The sequence below is a fragment of the Apus apus genome, chromosome 1 (genome assembly GCF_020740795.1).
Source record: "Apus apus isolate bApuApu2 chromosome 1, bApuApu2.pri.cur, whole genome shotgun sequence".
Lineage (NCBI taxonomy): Eukaryota > Metazoa > Chordata > Aves > Apodiformes > Apodidae > Apus > Apus apus.
In genome coordinates, this window is record NC_067282.1 from 128735838 (window position 1) to 128743119 (window position 7282).

A 7282-nucleotide genomic window follows, 5' to 3' on the forward strand; every position below is an offset into this window, starting at 1 on the left:
TATTTCCAAATGAGCGTTCTGTGTTTGGCCAAAGCAGTGCAGATTGCTACAACTACAACCTTCTCCAACTCACTGTTACTTGTGTTTGGGGAACAAAGACCCACCACTAATGAGAAAACAGTGCTGACTTCAGGCTATCATCTTCCACACACTGCATCAGCTGTAGCAGACTGCTAGTTAAAGTCAGTTGTAACTCTCAGCTGGGATATCACAATACACCTATAAAGATGACTCTGGTCCTTTCACACACCACCAATGAATCATTACGTAGCACCACCTCTGGCTCCTGTCAAACCCATCTGTACAGCCTGTTGTTAACTCCACAGTGCACCTACCTTGAAGGAACTTTCAGAAGGCTGCTGTGCTCTGTTAACACCCACACATTTTGTGAATAAATTCAGAATCTCTCCATTAGGATTTATAAAGGTGCACTGAAGGAATTACTCTCCTAAAAAAGGGCTGGTGCCTTTTCTATATAGCATCTCTGCTCTTCAGATTTTCCTCAGAAACAGGTTTGATTGACTTAATGGCAACTTAACATTTTTTCTTGTTTTCCATTTCTTTAAACCATATAAGCATATAGCTTTGCAAGAATCTTTCCTTCTACAGCATTGTTTACAAAAATGCAATCAATTTAAATGTTCATAATTTCACTCACAGTACAAGGTGGTTTCTGAAGGAATATTCTACAGATTATTATGACACTACATTGTATGTATATTCAGCAACCCTGAAGAAGAAAAGGTCCCCCTGAACCATCTATGGCAAAATAAATCCACATGCTTTACATGAAACCAGGGAACCTTTCTTTCCTTCAATCCATGGGGTTTATGGCTGCTTTCAGAAAGGAAACAAAAACAATAAGCAAACAGACAAAAAAAAGAGAGTTTTCAATCCAGCTGGCCCCGATTTTATATGTCACTGTAGAGAAAGTAGTAAAAACTGACTTTGCTATAAAGGTGGACACAAGCTATTCAAACCTGGAATCAAAAATTTGTATTTGTTTCCAGAGAACACCCCATGGTAAAATTGCCTCTCACCTTTGAGGGCAATAAAACATGGATCTGGGCTTGGAAAATCCAAAACTCTAAGACACCTTTAGAAATTAAATTGTAAGCATCCATGTTTGGGTCCTGCCATTGTTCACGAATTTACCAGTCATTAAGTCTTGCATTTGTTCTGTTAATCCACAGGACAATTTATGGTTCTCAAGGCAGATACAGGTGATGGATACTGGCACAGTAGGTTAAAAATGAAATTAAATATAAGGAAAACCTGTAATACACATCTCTTACAAGCACAGCTGCTCCACAATTACTTTCAAGAAGAAGAAAGCATTGACATTAAACACAATAGTGTATTTTTTGTGTCACAAGGTATCTTTTTCTGTGAGCATGGGTGGAAGAACAGAGCCCTGTGCAATTTCCAGTCACTTGAAGCTGCCTAACCATAGGTACACACAGAGAGAAACTCAAGTACAACCAACACTTGCAAAAGACACCTAATAAAAGTTTAGAACCGAACACAATTATAGCAGAATTACAGGTATTTTTGCCAAACCTTCAGTATGCCTCTTGCCTTAACAGAAAATGAATGTAGTCAGCGATTTGAGGGAGAGAGAATTTCCAGTTTCTAATAATTACCAACAGAACATTAATTATATGCCTACACACAAGATCCAACTATTGACTATTTCACTGTGTAAAGACCTAATTAGCTGCAATTTTAACACTGCATATCACCCAAAGAAAAGTACATTTTCTAAAGAAAGCCTGAAAGCACTACTTAGATGGGAATTAAAAAATAAAAACCCAACAACCAAACACCCCAACAAACAAAAACTCTACATCAGATGATGTTAACAAAATATCAGTTATAGGCTTTCCATTCAAAAATGGAATGGAAAACTATAAAAAGACAAAAGCATTCATCACTCTCTGCTGTGATAACAAATTAAAATGAAAATGAACTTTTGCTAGATATGGCTGTGTATAAAAAGGGCCGAGATGCTTTCAGTCCATGGTGACCTCATGCAGGCACTACACAGCAGTCCATGGCAGCTGATCCACAGAAGTCCAGGGGACCTCACAAGACAGAACAAACTAGGGAAACGCTCTCTCGTGACTGCTCCCTATGCCTATGACCATTCCATGCAGAGAAATTGTTGTTGTTGATATCATCAAAGCAACGAAGAACTGAGGCGACAAACCTGGGCTTTATCAGCACAGGCCACATGCAAACACAGAGCAAGAAAGAGATTGTAGCTGAAGTTGTCCAAAATTTAAATAGAGAATAGGCAGATTTAGAAGCAACAGCAGTGGTAGTGAGAGTATAAATAGGGTCAGTGGCAGAACTGACCCTAAACCTAAATTGAGAGCTCTACATCCTGAGCAAAGGGAGGTAATTTTTTAGCATGCCCAAGGAAGGCCCTACCTCCTTCAAGAATATAGGTATTTAAAACAACTTTTTGTTCTTAAAGTTTTCTCTTTCACTTGGTTCATCAGGCCCTTGAAGAGTATGTCCACACAGGTGACTGGAGACAGGTACCTCTCCTCACTCTCCAAACTGGCCAGGTATCAGCCAAAACCAATCTAGGAGCCATGCAGAAATCTTAACACAGCACTGGGCCAGCTCGTTAGGTCACAAGTCCATCGTAATTCTAACCTGGCCCAAACAGGATTCCTACTGAGTGCAGCGGGGAACTGCCTGCTCTTCTCCCAAGTGCACATCTCCGCTGACTCCTCGGTGCATTTTAATCATGCATTGAGTCAGACCCAGGAACTCATCCAACAGAAAACCAGGCCAACAGCAACAAGAACAGATTTGCATTTGGCCATGGGTGACAGCATGAGCACAAGCGAGAGATCAGGAATGTGTAGCCAGGGGTGAGGGGGGCAGGCTGATCCTCCGACAGGAGCCCACGTTTATGGCAAATTAAAATGACTGCTGAACTGCCTGTGCCTTGAAGAGAGGCAAGTTTTGGTTAGCTCCAGTACAGCCCCAACCTAATACAGGTGAACACCTCTCAGGTAAGGACTGCCTCTTTGTAACGGCTTGTTGCACCAGGCAACTGCATCTGCTTCAGATGAAAGTTATTTCTTGGTACGTTTGGAGATGCCTAACTGTGTGACCTACCACTAATAACTGAGATAATTTTAATCTCATTGAACAGAATTCAAATATTCAAACTTTCATTTCTTAAGCTTCTTTTGAGGACCCATGTCTCTTAGAGAATAAGACCGCTGTAATTTTTAATAGTAATAATGAGATCATAATGCAGCTACAGATCAATGCTAACATTATTATCCTCTGCAGCAATTAACCCCAACATTTTCCTACAAATATAACAAAACCCAACAATGTAGTAAGATAAGCAGCAGTCCCCAGATGAGTCGAGAACTCATCAGTAGAATTTCCCCAACCCCACTGAACTATCCTGCACTGCCTTTCAGCTTCTATTAACTCCTTAGATTTGTGGTATCATGAAAAAAATGGGTCTCCCTTTCCATTTCAAAACATGAATTTGTTTTCTCCTTGCCTATGCCCTCTTTTAAATAATCTGTCCCTTGCATAGATAAAAATTACTTCTCACTGGGGAAAAAAAAAAACGGCAAATTGATCAGAATTAGGAGCTTCCTACATGAAATATAAGAGGAAAAAAAATTGAATTTTTTTTACAACATACTACAGACTGTGCCTTTGGAGCAAGGATCTACAGTCTGCCATGGGATTTGAAATCAGCAGCATCCAAAAGATTTATGAAGCCATCAGCAACTCATTCATGTTCCTCTGCCACACTAAGCAGACCAAATGGAAGTCTCTGTTCCTCTGGTCATATTACCTGTATTCCTTGGAACAACCCTTCTGCCCTGCCATTACCCATGTTCTCCCTGCCAGAACTCCCCAACTTCAACCACCCACCCATCCAAGATCCAGGTCTGTCAGATCAGAACTGACTTAGGAAAATGCATGGGAAATTTATCAGTCAAAGTTGCCCCCATAATAAAGCCACAAATCTGTGCTTCTCTTAATAGGTCATTCCCTACTACTTTTCTGGCAGTCTATCCCTAGATTCTTCTCTCTCTCTTTTTTTTTTTTATTTTTTAAATTTTTTTTAATCCAGCTGACATGCTATGGGTTTTGTTTACTTAGGCTTTTCTTACATGGTCTTCAAGGTGTTTTAAAACTGCATCTCCCCATCCCTAATCTAAACAAGCCTTAATAGAGTTTAGAACTAAAACCCAATTTGGCAGAACTGAGGAATTTGCAGCTTTGTTACAGTATGAGATGCATCCTTAGCATCCTCTAAATATTGTGAAAGGCTGGCCTAAACCTGCTATTACTTGATGGTTTAGATGCCTTTGAGTAAGCACATCTCTCCCCACCTCAAATTTTCTATTCTCATCACCTATGTATTGAAGTTCATGGTGACTTTCACTTAAGACAAACAGCCCCAAAAAAAGAGGAAATGTTTTAAAAACTTGATTGGGCAAAATTACGGCCTTTCAGAGGGAGAGAACAAAATAGATCCAGAGATTAAAGCACCACATTATAACATGGAGTTCACAACTTCTCTAAAGCAATCATCGGTGTCGTACTTAAACTACGTAGTTACTTTAAAGAGCACATTAGTTCATTATACAATGATGAACAGAACCTGCACCTTCCTATTCAAGAACATTACAGGTAAGCAGGAAATTATTATGGTTTGATACAAGAGATGCAAATGAAAACAAATTCCAGTAGCAGACCTCTGAACTTCTTATCAAGCGGAGATGAAGGTTCCCAGCACACGCAAAAAGTTACACTCTAAAGCAACGTGCCACAGCAATGTCAGCCATGGTATTAAATGCCACACATTTTATTACACCTTTGGGATCACCTAAGAGTTAAGTTTTACCCTTATTAAAATACGAATTCAAGTGAACCAGCATTAGAGCAAATATGGATTTTGCAGTACGCTTTTCTAGCCTAATAATTACCTTCACGGATAGCACCATCTCAATCTAAATGAAGACGCAAAACTAGTCTGACTGAATTTATAGTGCAGTATTTCTGGGTGAAGCAACACCCGTTTAGTTTTACTGCTTCCCGGTGCAAGATAACGGTCTGTCATTAGTTATGTCTCCCTAGCTATGCCCTTAAAGGCTCCCAGGCAAACACACAAACAAAAGCAAATTGTTCCAAGCAACATTATGGCAAAGGAACTGTGCAAGACAGGACAAGGTCACGTGTCTCTAGTTTTTAGAAAACCAAGGACATCCCCACAGCATCCTGTAAAATTTGGCTTAAATCTCTGAGGTGCTGGGTGGGTGGGTGGGCCGCAGGGGTACCCAGTAATTTCCCAATCAATCAAGAGACAGAGAACAGCACCAGAGCTCAAAATGAGAATCCCCCCTCAGACGATTAAAGCTCTATTGCTTTCTAATACTAGCTTTAAAAGAAAACAAAAATGTATGGGCCTGACAGGCAGGGAAAAGAAGAAATCAAGCCTCTTCTAAAATTGTATTAGATCTTCCTTTTTTCCTTTGCAGTAGCATCGCACCAAAGATTACCCCTGCCCGGAGCGAACCCTCCTATGAAACCGAGCGGGAGCCGCTCACCACGCTTCTCCTTCACAGGGATGCGCTCGGGATTGAACTTCATCAAGGAGAAGCCGAAGCACTCTCCTCCCCGGGCCACTCCCCAGCGCCGGGAGGTCCGGCCCGGCCCCACCCCACCCTGCCCCTCCGCCCCGGCACCCCGGGCTCCCCTCTTGCCCGGAACGACCCGGCCCCGCCGCTCAGCACCATCCCTCCCTCCCTCCCTCCGCAGCCTCGCCTCCTCCTGTCCCCCGTGCTTGCCGTTGCTGGGTTGGTTTGGGTTTGTTTTTTTTCCCCCCCCTTCCTCCCCAGTCTACCCCCAGCGGGTTGTTACCTTCAATCACCGCTTTTCCGACCAATTCCCGTCTCCAACCCGCAGCCCTCACCTTCCCCTGCACACAAGCAACTCCCAGCAAAGAAAAGGGGGAAGAAAACAAAAAACAAACAAAAAAAAAAAAAAGAGAAAGAAAGAAATAAAAAATTTACCACCTCTTCCTCCCCCTCTGGGTCTGATACTACATATCCGGCCGGGGGAAGCAGCAGCAGCGCCTCTGCTCCGCTTTCCCCTCTGCCTCCTCCCGCACCGAAGCGGCTGCGGCCTCGCGGGCCCGGGGAGGAAGAGGAGGGCTGCCCGACCCCCGCCCAGCCGCGGAGGGGGCTGCTGCCCAGCTCAGCCCCCCGCGCTCGGCCCCTCTCCCCCGGCCCCGCGGCCGGGCGCAGGTTCCGCGGCCAAGCGGCGGGGCTCTGCAGCTGGAGCCGCGCCAAGCGCACCGGGGCTGGGGGGAGAGGGGCCATCCCCGGCAGGACGCGGGCCCCCGGGCCCCCGCCTTACCTCAGGCTGCTCCTTCTCTCCCGGTGCCCGGCAGCGGCGAGGCCAAGGCAAGGCTCCTCCGCCCGCTCCCCCGGTGACCCGTGCCGCAGGGTACCCGGGCCCGCCGCTGCAGCCCTCGGAGGGAGCCAGGAGAAGGAGAAGAAGAAGAAAAAGAAGAAGAAAAGGCTCCGCTCTCTCCTTACCGGGCTGGCGGGATTCCTCTGCCGGTGTCAGGGGACAGCGGCGGCTGCTCAGCGCCTCCCCGAGTCCCTGCCCTGCCCTGCCCTGCCCTGCCCGCCTCCTCCTCCTCCTCCTCCGCTCCGCCGGGCCGGGAGGGCGGCAGCGCCCGGGGGGGCAGCGGGAAGCGGGGCTGGGCTGCGGCCCCGGCACACGCCCGGGAGGGGAGGGGAGGTGAGGCGGGGAGGGGGAGAGGGAAGGAAACCGAAAGCCTGTTACATCCGAGACGAAGGGGCAGAGCAAGTGTTCCCTCGGGTGTCCTCCGAGGTTATTACACCGCCTCCAGCTTAAAGCAGAATTCACCTCTGCGCTCCAAATGAAACTGTGTTGTACAGAGAACCAGTTATAAAATCAGCGTATTAAGTTACACAATGAGCGTTAGGAAAAAAAAAAAACAACAACCAAACACGAGACTTGCAGCATACCCACTCAGCCACAAATACCTACCTTGACCACAGATAGTGATTTTCTCACCTCAGCTATACACCCTTAGAAAGATCTTTTCAACGCAGCATGAGAATCAGCAAGATGTGGCTCTTTTTTTTTACCCTCTTATGACACTTAAAGTATGTACAGGCATTAATTAATTTTAAAAGGTTGTGTTTATCTAGTTATCTTCAATTTATTAGTGCTGAGGAAACAAAGCAAAGCA

At 45.2% G+C, this 7282-nt stretch overlaps 1 protein-coding gene across 4 annotated transcripts in view; it reads right to left on the minus strand.

The window, feature by feature from the left end:
• Positions 1-6667, minus strand: part of FAR2 (fatty acyl-CoA reductase 2) — a 132180-nt gene extending 125513 nt beyond the window's left edge. The window contains exon 1 of one of the 4 annotated variants that reach the window (XM_051638138.1): positions 6597-6667. The gene's annotated coding sequence lies outside the window, so the exon portion shown is untranslated. Of the gene's footprint in view, positions 1-5603; positions 5638-6071; positions 6093-6414; positions 6524-6596 lie in introns of those variants that run through there. The other 3 variants (XM_051638168.1, XM_051638162.1, XM_051638155.1) reach the window with 3 other exon arrangements.
• Between the last annotated feature and the right edge of the window lie 615 nt (positions 6668-7282).